This window comes from Falco peregrinus, chromosome 6 (assembly GCF_023634155.1).
Source record: "Falco peregrinus isolate bFalPer1 chromosome 6, bFalPer1.pri, whole genome shotgun sequence".
In the NCBI taxonomy this organism is placed as follows: Eukaryota; Metazoa; Chordata; class Aves; order Falconiformes; family Falconidae; genus Falco; species Falco peregrinus.
This window is the reverse complement of record NC_073726.1, coordinates 9,297,554-9,322,368: the sequence shown is the minus strand read 5'-3', so window position 1 is coordinate 9,322,368 and position 24,815 is coordinate 9,297,554.

Sequence of the window (24,815 nt, the reverse complement as noted above, 5' to 3'; positions counted from 1 at the left end):
GAAAAGAGAATAAAGAGCAGTTGAAAATGAATATGAGGAGGCAGTATTTATATCTGAATTAGATCTCATTACAATAGGGGAATCTCATATTTTATAGGAAATGCCAAATATTTGGAATGGTCTGTAAGTCTAAATAAAGGTTAGAATTAAAAATTTGGCAGACATTTTTTCCATCAGAAAGATAATACAGTAATGAAATATGTTCATCAACAAAGAAGAAATTATGTAAAAGCAGAAAGAAACCCCAACTAAATATGTCAAGCTTTCAACACTCAGGTACAACTTGTGGTTGAAAATCTTGGTGTAATCAGATGTTCCTAATGTTTGTGTTCTTTCCAATTGAATCTTTTCTACAGATAAGCTAGATGCTCCGGTTCTGCTGATCTAGGTCAACTCCAAACTATAGAGCAATGATGGCTAAGTCCACTGTTATCAGTAAGCATTAAGTCGTATTTTAATATGAATAACTGAGTTACAGAACCAGCCAATCTGAATTGAAGACTATAATGTCATCATTCATGAAATACGAATGACTATGTAATATGAGGAAAGTAGCTAAATCTAACCTCACTGAAATAACGAATAATTTCTCTTTGTAAAAAGCGTTCATGCAAACTTATTTTCTGGTTTGCAAAGAAAAAGTAAACTATTTAACATCTTAGTTTTATCACTTCAAAAATGTTTTCTTTTCAAACTGAAATTATATCAAGTCTTTAAGATACAACCTTTCTCATGCAAGTGGCTATTTTCCATTATTTACAGTTGTGTATCCTTTCTTTTATCTATTCTCATATAATTGCCTTCTTTTAATTGCTCCTTTTGATAGCCTCTGTCTTTCAAATTTATGTCTTAGGAATGGTCAGGATATGAAGTTCTGGTATAAACACAATTGCACTGATATAAAAAACAATTCTTTGAGTAAGTTTCTTCTTAACAAACTTCAGCTATGTAAGTAGTAGGCCCCTGACCTAAAGCTAGTTCATGAAGAGAAAAATGTACTTCCACAGGATTACTCATCCTACTGATATCAGAAACTTATTTTAGAATAGGGTGAATCCCTCTCTGGAGTTCCCTATATCTTCCTTTTATGAGTAGAAGAATCCTTCTATACTGCACTAAATATTTAAATATAGAAGGGCTCAAACTATGCAGTACATAACTGGTGAGCTCCAGTTACTCTATAAACAAAATTATTCTGAAGATTCATTCCTGTTGAGACTAAGAGGAAGGATCATTCTAGTCTTATCTGTAGAATCATGCCTTTCTCAAGCTTCTTCTGGCTGGTGTGCCGAGGGCCATACCAGTCTTTTCTAAAGATAGCTTCCATTAACAGGAATGGTGATCTACCTCATAGCAGCAAGAATTTCTCAGCAAGCAGATATACTCTACAGCTTTCATCCTGACAGATGTAGGCCCTGATCTGATCTGGTCAGCTCAGCACCATGTGCTCAATACCCCAAAACAGGGTCTCCATCCAGCTGCCTTTTCTACCTCATTGCTTCTCCCTCCCACAGACCACATCATCTGCCATGTGATAGGGCCCAGCTGCACTCAGTTCTTTAAAAGGTAACTTGTAATAGCAGTGGGGCACTTAAGGACTGGGTGCTTATTAGTTCTTGTCTTAAAAACATTCAGTGCTTGCACAGGCAGTGAATCCATTCAGAAAATCTGTACATTTTTTTTTTTTTCCCTCAGCATAAAACTTACCCGGGCAACTGTATGATAAATAGTAAATCAAGATACAAAGTCAACAAAATGGTGGTAAATGGGGAAAGGATAAATAGAGGTTGGCTATTATGTGGGAGGGAATGGGGGTGGTAAAGTAAGCAGGGTAAACCTAGGAGGACAAAAACTTAAATGGTGTGGTTGGGATTTTAGGGTGTTTCTTTTGAGCAGCCCTGCACAAGATCAATGGAGATTGCAGCAGAACAAAAAAATCTGTCATTTCTTTGATATTTGCATCTGATTTCATACTTTGGCTTGGGCACCTGGGTTGCTCTCCTTAATACTGGCAAGGGAATGCTAAGAGGGGGTGGAAGACACATCCTGATTTCTTAACAACTGGCACATAGACAAACAGGAGACATAAGGCTCATTTCCTAAAGAAATGAAGCTGAGGTGCCTCTCTGGCACCTAGTTGTTCTTTCACTGGGAATTGCTTCATATTATCATGTGACTATTTATACTGCTGTTGTTAATTCAAGTTTACATTAGTCTGAGGTAAAAATTAGTTGCCAAGAGAGTTCCTGTGGCAAAATACCTTCCTAAGGCTTTGCTCTTCCGTGTCTGTCTTTCCTGCAGCCAGGTGCCCTGCATAGAGTAAATATGAAGTGCTAATGTTTTTATAAGGTAAAGCTTTACATTGAAATTGGAAGAATGTGAAATGATCAAAATGTAAATTGAGGCTTCACACTCAGTGTCAGTGCCTTTTTTTAATGATTTCCATTCTATCTTAACTGTGTCCATGTCATTACCAAAGCCCAGTTAAGGACAACTTTACCTTGAATGTCTTTTCATAAAAAAGATTCAGCAGGGTCTGATAATTGGCAAGTGAGTTATGTTACATCTTTGAAAGTTTGTGGTACAGGGATACTTCCAAAATAAATGAGCATGCCCTTTGCATGTTCTCACGTTCTGATGATTTCTGCCTGTCAGAGTGGTGGCTTTGGACTGCAATTAAGGTAGCCACATACAAATGCAATTAGATCTGTGTGACACACATAGAAGTTGAATGGTGACAGACTTCGTAGAACAATTAGTGAAAATTCTCTTGAGTTCCTGAAGTGCAGCTGGCCAGTTCAGTCTGGTGAGTGAATATATCCAGTTTAACTTGTCCTCATCCAGGTCTGATGTCTCATTTTCCGTGACTTCCTCGAGTAACTTTCATCTGCTGTTTCAATGGCTGCTATGTCTCTTTCTTTTTTTCAAGGAAGCAAAGTTTCAAAGCACAAAGGGAGAACGGTACACATGAGCTACATGCTTTGGTCAGAGGATGATTTATGAGGCTTGACAAGGCAATTTACAGATTTTCTATCTCTGCATTCAGAATATGCTCTGTGTCTAACAGGAATGCCTATTAATTATCACATGAAACAAACTCATAGCTTTTGTGGCATGAAACATGGAAGATTATTTTAAAAAGTACACATTTGATCATATATCATACTTGAGTTAATTCAGAATCAGTGTAAAATAAATTTATTCATGATTTGTCCCAGCTTGTGGTATATAAACTGAAACTAAAAAAAATCATTAACAAATTACAAGGCTTGAATTCTCCCAGTTATATGTGTACAACACTTTCAATACTGTTAAGGTTATTTCGGTACCTTCACTGAAAGGTAAGCATAGCTGATTGGATTTTTCACTGTAATTTGCATTGTAGTTTTTCCTGCTAAGGGTTGTCTACTGGAAAATTGCATTTATTGTAATTTGTCATTTTTAGTGGTTTAAAAAATAAATTAGATATAAAATTTCTGTGCTAGAACATATGTGAATGGCTCCCAGAAACTTAATTTCTCTCTTCTTTTATTGCCTCCATATGCAAAATTCAATATTTGAGCAGTGTAACAGATCATCTAACTCACACAAGGTTATTCCTGCACCCTGTATGTACACCCTTAACCTGTCCTGATGTTTGCACTTTTCCTCCGCCTGGAATTCATCTGATCATTAAAAACCACACTGTCTTCTCAGTAGAGGGACCTATATCTCTCATAGAACAAAAATTATAAACCTAACTGTTATAAACCTCTCTAACAATAACTTTCTGTTAACACTTACATGTATATCTGTTGTCTGAGTCATGTTGTTCCTAATACTTAAGAACTTCTTTAAAAAATTACTTAAAGTTTAATACTTAATATTTTGGAAAGTCAGGATATTTACTCAGCAGTTTAAGTATCATTTTAGAAAACTGCTGTTACAAAAATAGAAATCTTGGTCTTGATATCATTTGCACCAGCTAGACCTATTTTATGGCAGCAATGGCTATATTATGTCTTCTACTAGGAAGGGGAAAATGTAAGCAGAGTTGTTTTAAGCAAGTAATTTGCAGGAAAAGAGAAACTAAATATTCCTCTCTTTTTGAAGCTGGACTAGCAGTGATATGTAATTTTGAAGAGGATTATTGATTTGTGACAGAAAAGTCATCTACCTGTTGTGCCACTTGTTGTGTCTGTGCAACAAAATGGGACTAGGTGTCTTATTTTTCCATGATGCAGAGTGGTTAATCTGCTCTATAGATCTCTAAGTATAGAAAAGGGCACTTCTTGAGAGACATCTGTTAATTTGGATGTTACTCAATTTCTTTTTCCTACCAAAATCATCATTGCCAATGAGAGAATGGGTAAGTCACTGGCAGCAAATACTCTGCCTGAGTTATTCTTATGTTGAGCATATGGCTCCATTGTCTGTCACCACTCAGACCTGTTCCACTTTATTTTGTTGCTGAAATACTTCTTGATTTCTAAATGTTCATGAGATACAAATGACTCTAATGGATCAACCTGATCACAAGGGCTTTGCTTCATGGGCTTCACAAGAACATATATATATATTTTTTTAGGACCATGAATTCTATTTCGAATTCAAAAAAAGCAAGTATAACTGATTTTTTTTTAAAAGAAGTGTATTATCCTTAATGCCACCAATTCTGTTCTTTTCTTATGAATGTCTAATTAATCTAGAGCTGCCCTTTGATACAAAATATTTCAAAACCCATTCAAGCACTTTTTCTCTGCTCTGCCAATTCTTACCTATTTTTTCATGTGTGTTGGATTTATATAATAGGACAAGAACTGATATTTTTCCCCCCCTCAAGCTTTAAGTAATTAATTCCAGAACTAGTTCTGTAAAAGTGGTCTGGAAAATAACTGAACTCACAGAAGTGCCAAATTTTAAAGCATATTAGGAGGCATCCATGTATGCTTTGAACACCTAGTTGAGTAGTATTCAACATGAAGAGCTGATGAAGTCAAAGAATAAAGTCACAAAGAACTACAAAATGATTGCAACGTGTCACTCTGACATGACCCAATGTACTGATGTATTGATGCAACATCACAGTGAAAACATTGCAAAGCAATATCAAGGCACCTGGCTGTGATTACTTTGTGGTTCTCCATGACTATTTGACACTGCAGTTTTCATCTTCCTTCTCTTTCCTCTTACTCCTGACTTGTAAGAGAGACTAGGTTGTTACTAGGTTGTTTCACATTGTGTATCTCTTTTGCTCTTTTTTTAACCCCTTTTTGACTCCCCACGCCACCCAACCCCACCCCCGATTATTTTCAGTGACCTGGGTTTATTGGTTCATAACTTTATGAATGTCAAGAAGCATTAAGACAGCTGCAAAGATCTTTTTCTCTGGATATTTTCTGGTCACAGGCAATAGAAAAAGAGCTTTATAAATTCTTACTGACTATACAGGAACTATAGGCAAGGATTAAAAAATATACATGCCCCTGTTACTCCAGAAGGATCCCACCTTCTGGTCTTTCTGTGAGCCTTGATATTACAATACAAATAAATACACTGGCTTTTTAAAAAGAAGAATCTTCAAGCTTTCAGTATCTCAGATTCAGAAATCTTAAATTTAAGTATCGCCTAGTGAAAGATGTGAGAGGTACAGGTTCAGTACAGCATATGGCTTTAAAGCTGTTATTACAGATTTAGAGCATGAAGTCATTTTCTCTCCTGAGAAATTACTTCCCATGAAATATAGTCTTCAATTTGCATTTTACTCTGCTATCCTCCATTATTTGATTCTCCATTTATATTTTAACTCCCGCAGCACTCACTACTGGATAATGCCAGCTGTTGAGTCAGCAACATGAATGCAGCTCAGACACTATGATTACTAGGTTTTATCTTCTAGTCTCTGAAGGTGCAGCCACCTACTTTGTTGCAAAAACAACTCATATTGCACATATACAGATACCTGGATACTCAGAGTGAGTTTTATGTGATGTTCAGTATGAACTTAAAAGGGAAATATAATGATGTATCCCACAGCAGGTATTGCTGCCACAATAGCTGAAGGTAAATTTGGGACATTTATGCTTGATGAATGTGCAAACTAAAATAAGGATGGGGAAACTTCATTCTCCCTGCTCATCCTTATCTTTTTACATTGTAGACCAAAACATTTTGGACACAAGGACAGGAGAAAGTTTCTGGAACAAATGGGCTATAAGTATCTTGGATGTGTTTCTGCCACATAGGCATGAGTGTTGCTCACAGGTCAGGAGCAAACAATGTTCATTTTGAGCTAGGAAGACACTGTTTTGTATTCTAGTACATTAGATGCTGCAAACAAAATCTTTAAAGTAGTAAAACATATCTGATGTAACCTGGTGAGTATACGAGGATCATAGAAAACCAGCAGAATTATATATTTCAAAGCTGTTCAATAAATATTCCACATCTGTTAGAAACTAGAGAAACTAGAAATTGAGGTTGAAATTCATCTGATATAAAATTTAAAGAGCTGATTTGTACAGCTTAGCTGGTCTCTTATGTTTCCCTTTACTGTAGAGATGAACCAGATCATCCATCTCATTATAAAATATATATCTAAAAGAGACTAGATTAATCTCACCCTAAAAAGCACTAATTCCCCTTTCTTTTTTTATTAAAACAGGCTTTCTGGTTAGCTGTGCTCTGGATGTATACATCACAGATGTTTAAAGTTAAGCTAGATACATCTCTTTGTAGATACATCTACAGCCCAATTCCCCCATGAATCTTTGAAAAATTTTAAATATTTTTATACCTGTAATAATTTATAAAAATGGAACTCAGGGGATTGCAACCTTTACATCTATACATTTTTTCCTAAACTTTACTAGAAAAAATCACAAAAAATCACAGATATAAATAAGTGGCACCAATATTCCACAGATATGTTATATCCCACCAACAGTGAATCCAAAAAACATTTCTGAATGTTACCGACAAGAAAGTAAATGAACAAAGTAGTATTATTAATGATAATGGTAATAGAAGAATTAATGGTGTGTTATAAATTCCTAGTAAGCCTTAAGTAAGAGTAAGATATCTGATTAAATTTTGCATTCTTTTAATAATTTTTTAAGAAGCAGTAAGTGATTAGAAACTATCACCTGCGTTCTTCTCCTCTGTCCTTCCTCTGACCTGCTTTCATTCCTTATTTGCTTGCTTAATATTTCTGTAATAACAGAATAAAAGAAGCAGCAGTCCACAGGAAACCCACATGGAGGTAGTAAAAATGATAAAGCACCATGGTTGTTTTTCCCCATTGAATCAAAAATATTCCTCTGTGTCTCTGACAGTAACATTCCTAAAGAATGCTACTGTTTTTAATTTTTCATACTATATATAAAATACTGCCTTTTTACTTTGTTCGTGATTGAATCTTATCTTATTTCAGACATGAATGGTTGCTGCTGATGCTAAATTTTTAAATAATTTCAGAGGAAAAAAGCATGGGTCTACAAACTTACAGCAAAGAGCATCTCGGTTATATGTGGTTTGGAGTGCAGTTTGGGACAAGCTTCCAAGAGAGCACCCAGTGACTGACACAAAGGCATTTGTTCTACCTATTGAAAAGAGGTATCACATTTTCCTTCATGTAAGTTGTAAACCCCGCAGCTTTGCTTTTCTTTATTTTGATGTTTTTCATGATCTTGCCTCTCTAGGTTGATTATCATGTGTCCCTGCAAAACCTCCCAGCAATAATTTTAATTTACTAATGATGACTTCCAAGTTCTACTTCTTCTGCCTCTAAAGCAGAAGAATAAAAGAGCAATTGACATGAAAGCCTCATATGGAAAATATTCCTATCTAAATGCCCTTATTCAGCTTCATTCATAGACTGTGTGTTACTGAGTTTTCCTGAAAGGGAGAAAATTTTTCTCTCAGCAAACAGCATGAAATAATAGGCTGTGAATACTTACCTGTGCTTCTTGCCCTCAGATTTCAGATGTATAATATTTACATAGGTATTCTTCTATTTTTAAAGTGACCCTAGACATTTTTTTATCTTTTTTTTAATTATATGTAGAAAAATGTGGCTAGATAGAAGAATATATCATAGCTTTATCTTCTGATAACATATTTAGACAATCTACTACAACATCATGTTAGGCATAAAACACCTGTAGTCATTCCCTCCAACACATAAAAACAGGAAGAAGAAATTCCCATTTCCAGAGTGAACACTCAACATTTAAAAGCTTTCTGTTTCATAAAGAAAATGTTACTCCTTTGTAACTGCATATGGGTTACACTATCTGAAGTCCAGTTGAAGACTAACTCTCATTCTGAAATAAATTCTTACCTAGGATGTCAAATAGGCAGATGGGTCCAGGAAAGCAATGCAATTTCAGAGCCTTCCTTTGCTCTTGTCCTAGGTTTTTCCTATCAGGTGGTTTGTGTGTATCCCACGTAGTGTTAAAAACACTGTTCTGAGATTTCCAAGTCTCCCCTTGTTCCATCTAAGAGGAATTTTGGCACTTACCTTGTCATTCTGAATTCCCCTTCAGAGCTTAGGTGACTGGTTTATAGTGGCTGCAGTGTTTATTTTGGCCATGCTGAAGTCTGCTTGTGAATATCTGTGGTGTTGGTATGTGGTCCCATAATGTAAATTGCATATAATTTTCCTAAAATCACACATTGTTTTTGAGATCACTTTTCCACTTTATTCAACAGCTAATGGAATCTTTCCCCATAAATCTTATTAATTCATATATCACTGTCTGTAAGACTGGCTGAGTTGTTTGCAGTGATATTCACATATGCAGTGATGATTCAGTGGTTCAGCTGAAATACCCTTCTACGGGCTTATAAAAAAGGCTGATTCTGAGACTTACTTGCAAACTTTTCGACAAACTATATTTTCAATTTAATCTGGACTTTACATGTTGAATGTCTCACTATAACAGCTGAACCAGAATACACATTCATTGACACAGATTCTTAAAAGCAGAAGACCTTTGGGTTAGGATAAACTTCTGTAGGAAGTGTACATGTACTTTTGTAGTTATGGTGTAAGCTTTTCGTGTAATAACCTGGTGATGAAAACAGTCATGTAGGAAGTAGGTCTTTAATATTTTTGAACCCACAGCCTAAAATATATCTTCCTAAATAAGTTATTCACCCTTTTGGTGAAGGTAGGCTGCTGAATATCCTGGGAAACATGAGGCCAGGATGGAAGCCAGCAAAGTAGACTTGACTTCAGCCTACTGATTAAGATATTTATTCAGTTGGTACTCATCCTATTTATAGTGATGATTTCCTATTCAAAATATCCTTACGCAGATACGCTGCACACTTCTCATCCCTTCAAGTACCTCAGCGTTTATGCATTTTTCACCAAGTTTTTGACAATGACTTGGTGACTTTGACAATGAATTCTGAGTTTGGGGCAGAAGCCTTATTAGTGGTCTACAACTTCTACAGCGGCATAAAAAGAAAAGACAGAGCCAAATGCTTCTCAGAATTTCACAGTAGAAAGATGAGAGGCAACGGTCACAAGTTGGAACATGGGAATTTCTGATAATATATGGGAAACTTTTTTTCCATGAAGCTGGTCAAAGATTGGAAAAGAGTCCTAGAGATGTTGAGGAATCTTCATCCTTAGAGGTACTTTAAGATTAATCAGACAAGACCCTGGGCAACCTGCTATAACTCCCACTTTGAGCAGTAAGTTGGACTGGATGACCTCTGGAGATCCCTTTTAATCCATATGTTTTTATGGCCTACTGTAGGAAAGTTCGGGAAAGCTTAGAGATTTCCCCTCCTTTTTAAACAACATTTACCTATCCACTTAAAATCTGCAGGCCACGTTTCTCTAAAGTATCTGCATATGCTGAAAATTCATAATAGAGATGCGATTTTTTTAAATTTTACAAACTTCTTATCTATTGAGAACAGGGTTCCACCAGAGATTCCTTGAGAACATAGGAGCTAAGACTGTTTTAAGAAAACACTCAGAACTGTGGTGAAAGGTGAGCCAAATAGATATAAATAATGATGTGGTGAGCTGGGAGACTCAAAGGTAGATGCAGATCTACTGTAGGAAACCAGACTCCTGATAGAACAATTTGTTTTGTTTCACCTTTACATACAGATACAGTCTAATCTAAAACATCTACAGATTGCAAAGGCTGGGGATGACTAGACATGCCTTCTCTTTGTGAAAATTGCTTACTCAATATTTGGCTCTGGGACTCTTTCATTCCTAGCTGCTCAGTGGTCCAGATATGACATTTGATAAAGGTTCAGTTCCCCAGAGTGCCCCCAGGGGTTGTTGATGAAGTTGTCCTTCCATACATAGGAGCTTTGGGATGTAATGCCCTGTGTTTAAGATGCTTGCGAGACAGAATTCAAAACATGAAGAAATTGTTTGCTTATTACTTAAAATAAAACCCCAGAAAAAACAAACAAAAAAAACCCAACCAAAAACAAAAAAACCAACCAAACAAAAACAAACAGGAAAACCAACCTCTCTCTCTGCTTCATTAGATTACTATTCTCAGGAGGTGTCTAGTGTTTCCTATCGTTACAAATCTGCATTTCCCAAAGAGATGACAGTGTGCACTGGAGAAGAGAGTCTTAGAACAGTAGGGCAGACAGTGCTCTCCCTATTTCCCACAGCAATTTAGAAAGTTTAAATAAAATTTACATAATTTTGTTTTAAGACTATTAATAAGTATGACCAAATTTAAAAGTATTATTACAATTATCACATGTGAGTGTGTGTGTGTGAGGACAGCTCAGAGAGAAAGGAAGCTATTAAGAACCAATCTAAAATTTATAAGATATTATTTTACAGAGAATAAAAGACTGGTTTATGACACCTCAAGGGTGTCACATAATGTTGTTAGAGGGAAATCTGTTGGGTAGATTTATAAAAAGAACTGCCTCTAGGACACATCACACTTAATTTTTCAGACAACCAACAAAAACAAAAGAAGTGAGCTCTCTTTGGAAACCTTCAGAAGCCCCAATCTCTTTTCATGTACTCTAAGCACTTGCCTTAGGAGGACTAAATGTCCATTCCTGTCTGTTTGTGTGTGTTTGGGCTGGGATAGAGTTAATTTTTTTCATAGTAGCTAGGCTGGGACTATGTTTTGGATTTGTGATCAAAACAGTGTTAATAATACAGAGATGTTTTCTCTGTAAGCACTGAGCAGCGCTTGCACAGAGCCAAGGCCCTTTCTGCCTCTCACCCCACCCCACCAGCAAGTGGTCTGGGGGGGCACAGGGAGCTGGGAGGGGACACAGCTGGCCCCAATTGACCAAAGGGATATTCCAGACCATGGGACATCATGCTCAGAGTATTATGCTGGGGGAAGAAGAGGGTTAGGGGGAGATGTTTGGAGTAATGGGATTTGCCTTCCCAAGTAACTGTTATGTGTGATGGAGCCCGGCTGTCCTGGAGATGGCTGCCCGTGGGAAGTGGTGAATGAATTCCTTGTTTTGCTTCACATGCATGTGTGGGTTTTGCTTTACCTAATAAACTGTCTTTATCTCAACCCATGAATTTTCTCAATTTAACCCTTACGGTTCTCTTCCCCATCCCACCAGGGAGTGAACAGCTGTGTGGTGCTTGGCTGCTGGCTGGGATTAAACCACAACAGTATGTCCAACTTAGATGACTTCAGTGCAGAGGTCTAAATCTGAGCTAAACTCAAAGATCTTCTTCATTGACAATAGAAAGTAATAGGAATTCCTGGAACTTAACTGAATTCCTACAATCTACTTTTAAAATAAGTAGGATAAATACCGTTCTACATATATATATATATATATATTTCAAATGCTTGCAACTCTCCAACTTCTACACGAGCAGGCTAAATGACTACCTTAGGTATAAACATGAATATTGCACTTATTCTGAAGATAAGTGAGATCCATCCCTAAAAGCCCATTTTAGGTGTCAAAACCCGGCATATCGTGTCTGACTGAGATGTCTCAATCAGGCTCAGCGGATCCCCTTTGCATTTCTGTAATTCTAACCTTGCAAAAGTTACCATTTATATAATGCTACTAAAAGCAACAACAGTTTTTTGTGTTTTCTTTATTAAGACTTTAGCCAAGTTTTCCCTTCAAGATTTTTATTATTTATGAAATAATTTATTTAATATTATAAAGATAATTATGTTTCTGAACAAATAAAAAATCTCTATTGTGGTGACTTTGGAAGTCTGATTTCCTCATGCAAACTCATCTACATTTTGTAACATTGTTCCCTAGCCGCTAACTGCTATGCAGAATAATCTGAAGAAAGCATTCCTTCTTAGAAATTTTGCTGTGATGAGTAAAAGGCTGATGCTGGCCTACATAATTTGTCATATCCATGATATCTAGCCATATCATCCAGTAAACAAGTGCTGAAACAAGAAAATCTGTTGTCATGATACCAAAGACTAAATGAACACTGACTGATATAATTCAGATTATTTCTGATTTCAAGTCCTACCTGAGCAAGAAACCCACCAAAACCTGTCATAGTGAATGTGCTATACAAAGCTCCAATGTAAAGAACAACCTTCAGGCATACCTTTATCGATGAACTTTTAGTGTGGTCAAGAACAGCCTACCACCATATTCTGGGACTTTTGCCAGGCAGTGGTGCCATTGCATTGAGCAGTCTACTTAGTTAAGTATTTCCAGGTATACTTCTATAGCCTTCCATGGACTCGCTGTTCATGGAAGAAACACTCATGGAGTTCAGAAATATGGAGGAAAACAGCTGCTGAACTGCTGGTAAAATAGACAAACTCAAGTCCCTGCATATTGGGAAGAATTCCAAGTTTCAGTTCAAATACTAACATGAAGTTATCTTTGCTAAGATCTGCAAAGTTGACCTGATCAGCTCTGCCTGAGGTTTTCTAACTTTATTGCTCTGAAGAACGAAGACCATAGTAATAAAAATACCTTCAAGCCTTGCAGTAACGTTATTCCTTTTAAAGTTAAATTTGGGGTTGATAACTTTTTTTTTTTTATATGCCTAATTTAAGGAAGACATGTTCAAGTACCTTCCCAAATGAAGGTGACAGATGAGGGTGATCTAAATGGAGCACAGATACCTTGTTAATCTGGTCTGTTTTTTTTTTTTAAATGTTTCCTATACTAGATTTTTGTGGATGCCACATTAATGCAGTATTTCAGTTTAATCAGAGTTTAAAATATTTGACTAAGATTTTTTTTTCATTTAATTGTTAATTGTTTTTTAAAAAAATTTCCCAAAAGTGAAAATTACCCTTTTTGGTATAAATTGAATCATTTCATTGAAGTGATGTTTTCGTTTCATGGTTTTTTCCCCTCTACTAACAACTAGAAACTAGGTAGTAAAACTCTTCTTTATTGACAAACTAAAAATTTGTCTTCAAGAAAAATTCTGACCAGATTTAAATTCATAATTTCAATCAAACCTAAATCATAGTACGCAATGACGAAAAACCTTTCGAGAGACAAAACCTGAATTGCATATGTATAGTACCTTTTCTTCTGATAAATTTTGGGAAGCTGGACATTTATGAATTGCTGAATATTGTAAATAGAATCCAGAGCAATAGAGGAATTTGTCATTTTCCCTGTACTGTATGTACAGCAGTTAACTGAGAGAAAACTACTATTACTAAAGACATACAGCTGGGCAGCCAAATAAACCGCAAGTGTGGTTGGTTTTGTGATTAAATTTGAGATTAATGTACTGCTTTTAAGTGTCTTCAAGTAAAAGTCTTTGTATGAGGTAAATATCTGAGCTTCTATTATAGTAAGTTGAAAGAGAGTAAAATAGTCAATGACACCTTAATTATTTTGCTTAAATATAATCCTCTACCAACATTTGAGACACCCTGGGATATCCAAGACATCTGTAAGGGTCCAGCAGTGGGAGACTGGTTACCTTCTAGTATGGTAGAAGGGTAGCAGAAAGAACACCCCAGGCCAACACAAATTACATTAACATCTCTGTGTGAGCTATTGAATCAAGTTCTAGGTTTCCACATTAGACTGATCCAATACTATTGCAGACTCCATGGACTGTTTTGACTTGGTCTCCACTAGCTGCAATCTATTTCATTCAGATATCTACAGACAGACACCCAAATGTAATTCTTGCACTTAATTATGCCCCTTAAGCTAAGTCCAGCTGTCTACATGTCATCATCGCATGGTGTATGAGATGCCATACAGTATACAAGATACTTATACAGTGCTGGCAAATATAGCGCAGTACATAAATATTATTGAATATGTGATCATCTCCCTCCAAAGAAGTGGCTAGAAGCCAGCCAGGATATCCTTGTGTATCTCAAATGGACCTGGATGCCTATGTTTAGATGACTAAACATAACCAGGATTTGAATTTTCCAGTCTAACTAAAATAGGTTGCTGGTTTCAGCATAAATGGCCACTAGCGAATTATGCTGATACCAGCCAAGCAATCTGAAAAATGTATTGCCTTCAGGGGTTAACGTTTCAAAATCTGACTATTCCCAGAGGGCTTATTTGTTCACAGAGTTTCTAACAACTGAGCCATCACATTTTCATTTAAGCTCTAAAAAATCCATTCAACAAATTTTACATGTTTTAGCCAGAGTATGAAGACTCAGAAGCCATCTCTGAAAAGACAGCAAAGACCTAAGTTAGTGCATGTATGTGCTAAAGTGAGTAGCCATAAATATGTCAGACTTCTATTTCAAAGAAGCAGTGCAGAAAAAAACCCTAATATTTTCCCTCCTATTGTTTTTTTTTTTTTAATTTAAAAGTGATTCATTGTGTTCTAAACCATACCCATGGTGTTTTCTTTCTGTATTAAATCTGTGCTTACTAAGAAAAAGAATAATATTAAGGTGTTCTGAAAAGACTCTATGCTTGTCCAGATGTTTAACTGCATAATCATGAAGATGGATTTTTTTTAACAGAAACCTAGCTTTTGATTCAGCAAAGAGTTAAACTGAGAAGCAAGAAAAAAGTCAGCTACCAGAAGTATAATCATGTGTGCTAAAAAAGTGTTCTTGATAATGTGGGAATATATGTGGGAACAGAAAAATAATGGTTGTTGAATAAAAACTTTCCATTACCTAATTACTGTAGCAGAAGTTATGCCTTGTAATTAATTCACGCTTTACTTTCTTTACCCATGAAATCTGCAATTGTTGATTAGTGTTAGTCTCCCAAAACCCCTATTTCCCTGGCTGTTGGTAACAGGTCAGTTGAAGGTTTCCCCATGTGTGGGACTGAGTAGATGAATCATCTGGACTGGCAGGAGCTTCTGCTCTTTACTTTTTTCCATGGCTTAGGTGAGTCTTTCCCTCCTTTCACGTAATCTGTGACTGTTTTGCTTTTTGCTGCAGAGAAGTTGGCAAAGGATCACCTGAAAGGAATTTTGGGTACCTTCTAATTTGTTTTGTTTTCCAAATCCTTCCCTTTCCCCAGCATGCTGCTTTACTTGTTGAAGATAGAAAGAAACTAGTCACCATGGCACCCATGATATTTTTGCAACCTTTTTGTAGACTTCAGTCCCACGGTCATCATGCCAAGAGCAGAAATGAAACAGCATCGAGTCTGAGTTTTATTCATTTTTGCAGGGACATTGGGATTGAGGTGGGGGTAAAAGAACTCTGTGCATTACATAAGAAAAATGTGAAAGGGTTGCTTTTCCTAATCAGCTATTTCATTCTTTTATTCTGTTGCAGGCTTGCTTTCTCAACAAAGCAAGCAAAGACAATTCAGGACTAACAGATTAGTTCAGTGATACAGTTTGTCAGATAATATGGTGAGGTTTTAAAGCCTACAATACTAAACATTGATAATTACTAACAGAACTGGCTCCTTAAAACTCAGTGATGTTCTGATTCAAACAAATAGCAGTTTTTATGGTACCTTGGCTTTACATTTGGCAGGGAAGAAAGCCAGTGATAACTCTCTCCCACAGTCGTCTTTCTCAGCCATACGTTAGTTAACACCTTACTCCATTGAAGATTGCTCAGATCAAAGCATTCTTTTTAACCACAGCTCATTGATACAAGTCAGAGTTGGAAACTGATAAAGAAGTGGAGAAAAAGTGAAGGAGAACATGAGCTATGAAGATTTCAGCATCACTCTTATTCTCAAAGAAGGCAGCAGGCACTAGAGATGGCTCAGACAAGAGGCCTGTCTCACTGGTTTGCAAATGTGCTACTGCAGTGCAAGACAAGCAAATGACAACTGATTTTTTAGTTTTATTGTTACTCTGCTTGCATTTTAATATTGCTCACTCAGAATGAGCTATGCTTAATGGACTATGTTAAGTGAAGAATGGTAATCCAACTAGGAGGCATTCCTTAAACTTCAAACTATATTGCCTTCAAAAAATAAATTATTGGGGAAAAAAGTCATACAAAAGAAGAAAAAACAAAGACAATTTTGAAAGATTTCTAACATCTGATTCTACTGGGTCAATAGGCCATTTTGGAAGGTATATTCAAGATAATAATCAATATTATAAGTCCTAATTTGAGAACACATTTTAAAAGGGACTAAAGACATCAGTCTCACAAAAAGACTATTAGAAGAGCCTGATCAAGATATTTTTTTTAAGCAAAAACCCACATTTGACTGAAGAACAGAATGAGAGTGATTGGAAGTTCTATCTGAAAAATTAGAAAATACCATGGTAGAATGAGGTACAAGAAGAAAAACCTGCACACATACATAACCTGAGAAAACAGGCCTGTTCTTTCCCTTTGACTTTTTTTCAGTGATTGCATTTGGAAATGATCAGAGGCTCTTTTTTCTTCTTCTGTTGTATAGCTTTGAGGCACAAATTATTTTTACTTAAACACACAGATGTAGCTTTCACAGAGTGTGGGTTCTTTAATTGAAAAAAGTCTTGAAACAAATTTGAGGTAAAAAAGTTTTTGTGTCATCACCACATAACTGATACTCCTCTAAAGACACCAAAGAATATGGGTATTAAATTATGAAATTAATATTAAAAAATAAAAAAGATACAAAATCCTAATGAAAATACTGAACCCAAGTTCATTTTTTTCTTTTTATTTTTTCCTTTTCTTTTGTCATTAAAACAAAGATTGGTACTGCAAAACCAATTTATGGAGCAAGAATATGCTGTTGATTAGAGAATCTGGTTTCCTTAAAAACTTAATTATAATCTTTATGTTTCAAAGTCACTAAGAGTTGTGACAAAGTCGTAAGTTATTGTTCTGATAATGGAAAGGATCAGGAAAGATATTTCTTGGAACACTCGTACTGAATTATATAGCTATGACAACAAGCAGTTTTAAGCCTTTGATGTTCTGTGATGGCTAGCACATCCACTGAGGCATTTTTAACACAGGCACATCTGTGAGAAAATGTGGTTTCGATTGGTGGCAAATAAATGACCCCACCACTTATCCATAGTAAAGTGGAGCTCTGAATTGGGAAAAATGATTCCCCAGAAAGTTCTACAAGGATGTCCCATAACAGCTTCATAAAAAAAGTTGATGAAATATGGGCTGGATGAGCAAGCAGTGAGGTGGATTAAAAACTGGCTCAATGGCCAGGAATGGAGTCATCAGTGACACTAAGTCAAGTTGGAAGCCAATAACTAGTGGTGTACCCCAGGGTTCAGTATGGGGTCCATCTGTTTTTGACATCTTTAATGATCCAGATAGTGGGGCAGTGTACACTCAGCAAGTTTGGGTGGGGTGGACTATGCATCAGAGGGTTGTGCTGTCATTTAGAAGGATTTCAGAAGGCTGGGGAAATGGACTGATGGGAACATCTTGAAGTTCAACAAAGGGAAATGCAAGTCCAGCACCTGGGAAGAAATAATATTCCTTTAACCTTTGACAGACCAGGAAAAGTGGTAAGATCCCAACAGGAGGTCCTGGGAGAAAGTTTGTGGTGTGGCTCCCTGACATAAAATAGGGAGAAAATGTGTTCAAAACTGTGAAGTGTATAACCTCCATCTTGCATGTTTTGCTCAACAGAAAAAGCAATGAAAATTCCAGATTTAGAATCAAAACCCAAATGATTTAATCAGTGTACATCTTGCTTCATTCTTTCCTTCCTTCCTCCCTTCCTTCATTCACAGGAAAAAAAAAAAAAAAAAAAAAAAAAAAAAAAAAAAAAAAAGTCCATTTTAAGTTTTCCTGCAATCACAATAAACTTCCTGGAGAAAAATCAGTAAAATCAGAAAACAGATAAATATTCTTGGGATTTTTTATTTTTTTTAAGAGCACATATCATACAGGTGAAAAGTTCTAACTAAAATATCTGAGTATACAAGGCAAACGTTTCGTAATGTCCACTATACAGTTACCACTCAGAGATACAATGTAATTAATCAAACTTTTGAAAGTCTTGAACATCTACATTTAAAAATGCAGTTTCATGCCATGTTGCTGGGACATTAATGGTTTCAGCCATATTTGATAATCATTTTAGGATTTAGTGATTTTTTTGACTAATTTTCTTACTTCTTTTCTCTTTCTGACTTGTTAATTCCATGGCATTTTCCCATTCCTGACTGATCTTAATCTCTTTTAAATCTATTTTTACATTACACAAAACCTCAGCCAAAACACACAGGTGTCTGCTCAACTATCTGCCCGAAACACTTGATTTCTTTGGTTCCTGGTTATGCCTCCCAACGATTCCTTGTTACACTTCCTTACACCAAACTGTTGATCTGACATCTTCTAAAGAGACAAAGTTTAAAAAAATATACTGGTAATAATAGCTAAAGGTTATGTAAGAGTATATTTTTATTGCTTTCTGTCAGATTAAGATAGAACTTAATTCAAGCATTTATTTTGTAAGTATTTATTTTGAGGGGTTTTTTTATATCCTATGCATTTTAAGTTTGATTCACTTTATCATGCTCCCTATTCACTTCACCTTCTTTCTACCCTTTTCTGCATTGTCTCTTACTCCTTAGCATTCTCAGTTGCCAGGAACTTAGGAATTTATGAACACACGGAATTTTAGTTCTTTTTGTTTAACATTTTATGACAGTGAAACATAAAACATGATATTCACATTACGAGCATGCTACTGCTTTTAATAAGCTCACATTGACTACAGTGCATGCAGGTTCTGTGTAAGACTTTCTCTTTCCAAAGATTTTTTTAAAGAAAAAAATTTTATTTAGTGTTCCCTTAAAAATAAACAGTAAGGAGCAATGAAGCTATTTCAGATGAGCCTAGCCACTGTTTTAGAATTTTTTCACACCAGTGTAGTAACTACAAGTGAAACAGGATGTCTAATGACAAACAGTGTGGCAGTCTGTAAACTCAACAAATTATTTTACTCTCTAGACCCCTATTCTAACATCTTATTTGCAGATGTGTCTGGAAAGTAACTGTGTTTTGGAAAGTAAGAGCTTAAAAACCAACCATATTTTTGATCGTTATTTGAGAAAAGCTGAGGATAGAAAAGCAATTCTTTTTCACAGATCTCCATTTGCTGTTAATAATGTCTTCGATTTTTTTTCTGTTTGAATTGGAAGGCAAAATATTTCAGCTGTAAGAAAACTCTTCTGGGTGGATTGCTATGGATCCTAGAAGTTATAAAGTATCTGGGTCTATAGCTTGAAAGGTAGACACTGATCATAGTCCATAAAAGCTTGGTCTGCTGAGCAGCTGGGCACTTGAAGTTGGAAGTGCAGGCTGGGGGGGCTTCTCAACTCCACCAGGCAAGCTGAAAGCAAGCCAAAAGCCTTGAAGCCTTGGCTAGGCTGAGCAGCCTGGGAGCCAGGACTCATAGCTCCTCAAAAGCCTGCCAGGTGTCCTGCTGAGAAGTTGGGAGCCTGGAAGTGCACCAATAGCCTTCATAAAAGGCAGGTGGGTGAGCTAGCATTGCAGATGACTATTGGAAAACTGCCTCCTTTCTGTCACAACTTTGTCAAAATTGAACCATCTCCTGCAAATACTTTGATTTTCATGAATTTGTATTCTCTGCTCCATCTGACAGTTTCCAAAACACTCTGATTCTAGAGCCTACCATTTGGGAAGTAAGGCTTTCACCAGGAAAACAAATGTTCTTGGGAAACACACAGTTTTATACAACTGGCAAACAAAAATCCACACTAAACTAAATGAAATATTCCTTCAAGCATGACAAATTAAATCTTGTTTGCCTGGCTTATTTTTAAGATTTTTGGTTTGTTGGATCACTGAGCTGCACTTTTGAGATGGAGAGTACTGTCACTTGCTTGTGCACTTGTTTTTTAGATATTTGCCCGTTCTCAATGTTATTTTGGAATGGGATGTTAGTAATGGAATGTGTTAGTGAAGCAACTCAGCTAATTACTACATGATTAAAAAATATTGATATTTTTACAGATACATCTAATACTGAAAAGGAAAGTTGAAGCACTTCAAAATGTAATTTTTCTTTTTCTTAATAGTCTACATCAATTTAGGTTTTGTATAATCTATATGAATCTTAATTTAATCAAATGGTTCTATAACTTGAAGGACAACATGTAAAGAATTAAAGTTTATTAATAAAGTATGGTTCTAAACTTTGAATTTTCATATATTGGGATAATTTTTTCAACAAAAGAAATGCCATGTTTTTCTTGCCCTTTTAAAATAAATTTTCTTTATAAACACAGAACAGCATATGATAATGAACAACATAATGATAAACTTTTTTTTTTTTATTATTTTTATTTACCCTTTCAACACAGAATGGCAATGAGATTTTGTGGGGTTTTCATGTCTTGTCTCTTCAAACACTATTTAAAAGACATATTCTATATCTGCATAACAGATTCCAGATAGTTCACCAGAACATTAATGTAAATAGATAACACAATGGTTATACTTCAGCAGAGGTTCAGTAGTTCTCAAGAGTGTCTTTGACACAACTGTAACCTGACTGCACTAGCAATTCTTAGATCTTTAGGATTTCAAAGGGACTGTTTGTTATGCATTTATTATGGTTGGGAAATTTAAAGGGACAAAGTGAAATCAAAGCCCATAAAAACTGGATTTTTGTCTATTCTTTACACATCCTTGAAGAGTTGTTGCTAATTTCATGCCATCTCTCACTGTGTTCTTCCCCCCCACACCCCCGCTGAAGTTATAACTTCTGTGGAAGTTTTTTTTGGTGGGATTTTTGGGTTTGATTTGCTTTGTTTTGATTTTTTAAAAATCTGTCAGTCAGTGTAATTTAGATTTCACTATACTTTCATTTGCCACACACCTAAAGTTAAGACTAAATTTTACAGGTATTGTGCAGCAGTACCTAACTATATTCAGTGCCCCATCTATTTTTACTTTTTTTTTTTTAATCACTAACATGGTAAAATTTATAGAAAAGTAGTAAAGATGCATCTCAGCAAAGCTTTATGGAGATATCAATGTCTGAACCACATGTTAATTTTTTTGATTCCTACAGGTTTCATGTGATAACATCAGGTCTTTAGAAATTGTTCCAGTTAACTCAGGAAATTTGTCTGAGTAACCTATATGTAGGAATTTGGAAGACCCATCACTCCTATTTTCTAGTCACCAAATGGTGTGTCAATAAATTAATTGGTTTCTTTTACAATGTATTAGTCATGTGTCAGAAAACAGAGGTGATGACAATTCTCCAGAAAAAGACACCAACAAAGACACAGTTTCATTTGTTATTTCAGAATGTATTTGCTCTAGCAAACACCCTGAAATCACCAGGAATTTTATTATTTCTAACAACGAGGGCTGTACCTGTGTCCCCCGTTGCTGAAAATCACCATACACTTACATAAATATTAAGTCTCTAAAGTTACCGAAATTAAGTTTTGCTCTGGTTTTGTTCGCAGTAGTGGCTATGGGTCACATTTACTTTTCAGCTGCTGTAGACTGCCCATTTCAAGAGGGCAGCCAAACAGCCTGGCTATTCCAGGTATTTAGACCTTACTCTCATGGTTCAAAGCACCTTTCCCTGAGAACGTAACACTTTGGATTAAACTCTCAGAAGATGATAAATATTGTGCAAACATGTTGCAGGAATTGAGGCATCAGTTTGATATATGACTACCAGAATGCTAGCTTCTTGCATCTCCTGCAATAAGAAGAAAAATGAAGGAGGAATAAAGAGAAAAGAGGAAAAGGTGTGTGTTGGCTAATACATGTATATTGACTTTGTTTCGTGGGAAACAGAGAATTAGGCTGTTATGCTCTAGTGTCATGCTGTTATGAGGAAAGTCACTGCAAGTGAGAAAAGTTTAAATTGACTGCTGTAAGAAACAAAAAGTTTCAACAGGATTTCTGTAGCAAATGATACCTTCTGATCAGACAATCTCCTCGTTTCCATGTTTGATGTTTGAACAGTGAGAAATTGTCTGTGCAGGCAAAAAAATATTAATTTCTTTCTAGTTTCCATTTTAATTTGTTCCAGAGAATATTTTGCGGAGTATGACTAACACGTTTTGAATGTGGAACGAAGGTATTACTTTAAAATCTCAAAGTAGAGGCAAAACTGAGTTTGCTATGGGTAGTAATATCAGGGATTCCCATTACAGGGCCAGAGCAGGAGACAGGGTTTTTCCATGGGTTTTAACTTTTACTACTTTCAAGACAAAAATATAGATATTTCATTATATTACCTTTCTGACTCTATTGCATTCTTTCCTACACTGGCAACTTTTGTCAATAAGTTTCACAGACTGCCTTATGTAAGAATTTCCTAAAAGCTTTTACCTGAACGTGTCACTAAATACTCATGTACTCTCCAATAAAACCCCTGCCTTTTTAAGGGCCAGTTTTTTAGACTTTTATTATTTTTTTGTCCCCACCTTCCTTCATCCTGCTTAATCCCCTTCTTTCTAAACTGAACAGCCTCAATGTCTTTTATCTTTATTAGTCTACATAAGTTCATGTCTGGTTTTAGGATATGAATTATATGAACAGGAGGCAGGGTAGATGTTGTGGCTTGTCTGCTAATCTAGCCTTAACAGACTATATGAATTTACCCAAGCATCCTTGAATCATTTAAAGTGTTTTGATAACATTGTCATAAAATTTGTTCTTTTCCTACAATTTCCACTGATCTTATAGCTAAACTATGAAGTGAAAGGAGGTTTTAGTCATATTGTTGCAGCCCCTATCCGTTCTATTTCTTTCTCCATTCTGTCTGACAAAGTTGAGTCAAATTGAGCAAATCCCTCCTCCCCTAGCCAAAGAAGGGCTTGGTACAAGACTGCACATGAGAAAGAATGCATGGCCTGACTTTCATGGACAGCTTTCTAAAGAGCTTTCAAAATGATGCAAGTGCAGCTACGGAATTCCATATCTGCTATCGAGATTTATCTCATTGATTGTACATCCATTTGTCTATCACTTGCTGCAGCACACCTAATCTAGGAGAACTAAAGTGTCTCATGTTATTCAACCACATCTCTAGAGTTCACACCTTTTAGGCTTACGAAATATAGGGCTACATATCTAGCTAGTGGCCATTTTCAAGGCTAAAAGACATCAGTGGTACTGAAGACTAACTTTTCAACATATACAAATTGGGTCAACATTTCAGAAGACACGCACCATGCTTAAGTGTTCCCTAGGCAACTGGATTTCTCTAAAGGGCTTAGTAACCAGTAGCTCACGGATCCAAAGCGTCTGCATGTTCATCACTAAGCTTCTTTGGAAAGCTACTTCTTAGTCAGTATCTAAGAGAACCATTCTGTTAAAAAAAACGCTGAGTTTTCTAGTCTACTTTTGAGGTTTGTGAGCGTATTGGTTTTGTTTTGATATCTATTTTCCTAACCAATCAAGAAACACAGGGATGTAATAGTTGTGAGACATTCAAGCTAATGAGTTCTATATGAAAATTCATGACTAAATAGTTGTAACAAGATTTCTGGTGTAGTACATATGTAAGATGTATACATATGCCTTTCATTTGTTATTGTAACTCTTTTTTTTCTTTTTTCTGTTTTATATAAATGCAATTCAGCTACTAAAAATGTTCCCCCACCCCCGGTTTATTTAACACATTCAGATTCACTTTCCAGTTTTGTAAGCAATTTTGAAAATTATGTGTTATTGTATCAGGTATTGCATTCACTGTGTATTTATCTCACTGAAAGATCATGTCAGCTGTCAGATACAGATTCTGCTTCATCTTTCATGAAGAATCTTATACTGTAAACTATCGCAAGATCACTGAAGTAAACAGAAGCTATTATTCTAGGGTGAGTTCTATACGTATCTATACCATTATACATATATGAATAGCTACAAAACAGAATCCTGTATATGCATGCACATAGTTTTAGGTAGCTTTTATTGAACACTGCAATGCAATAACTAGTCTTTCTTTTCTTCCTGTAAAGACAGATCAATGGATCAAAATATGTTTGTGCTATTTACAAGCAGGGAGTCAGAACAAATCTAATGATTTTTGAATTATCACTCTCTCACAGTGAGCAATATGATTATAGAAAAGTTTTCTTTTACCAAGTTGTACTGTTGGAAAAAAAATATTTTTTCATTTCAAATCACTAATCATAAAGACAGCAGAGAACATAAACAAAAGAAAATGAATTATTTCTGACTTAAAACTATCCTGAGCATGCTTCAGTTTCACATGTTTTTGTGTTTGTTCTAAGTTGGATTGAAAATGGAGGAAAGCAGAAAGTGGAAAAGAGAGGGAAAAATCCAGGGAGAAAAAGATAAAAGACAGAAAGCACTGAAAACAAATGTAAAATTAGACCAAATATAGGATTAGATAAGGAAGTAAAAAAATGACCTAATGAAAAAAAAACCAACAAAACAACCAAAACCAAAACCCACAAATAAGTCACACCACCATTTACCCCAACCTGGGTTATTTTTTTT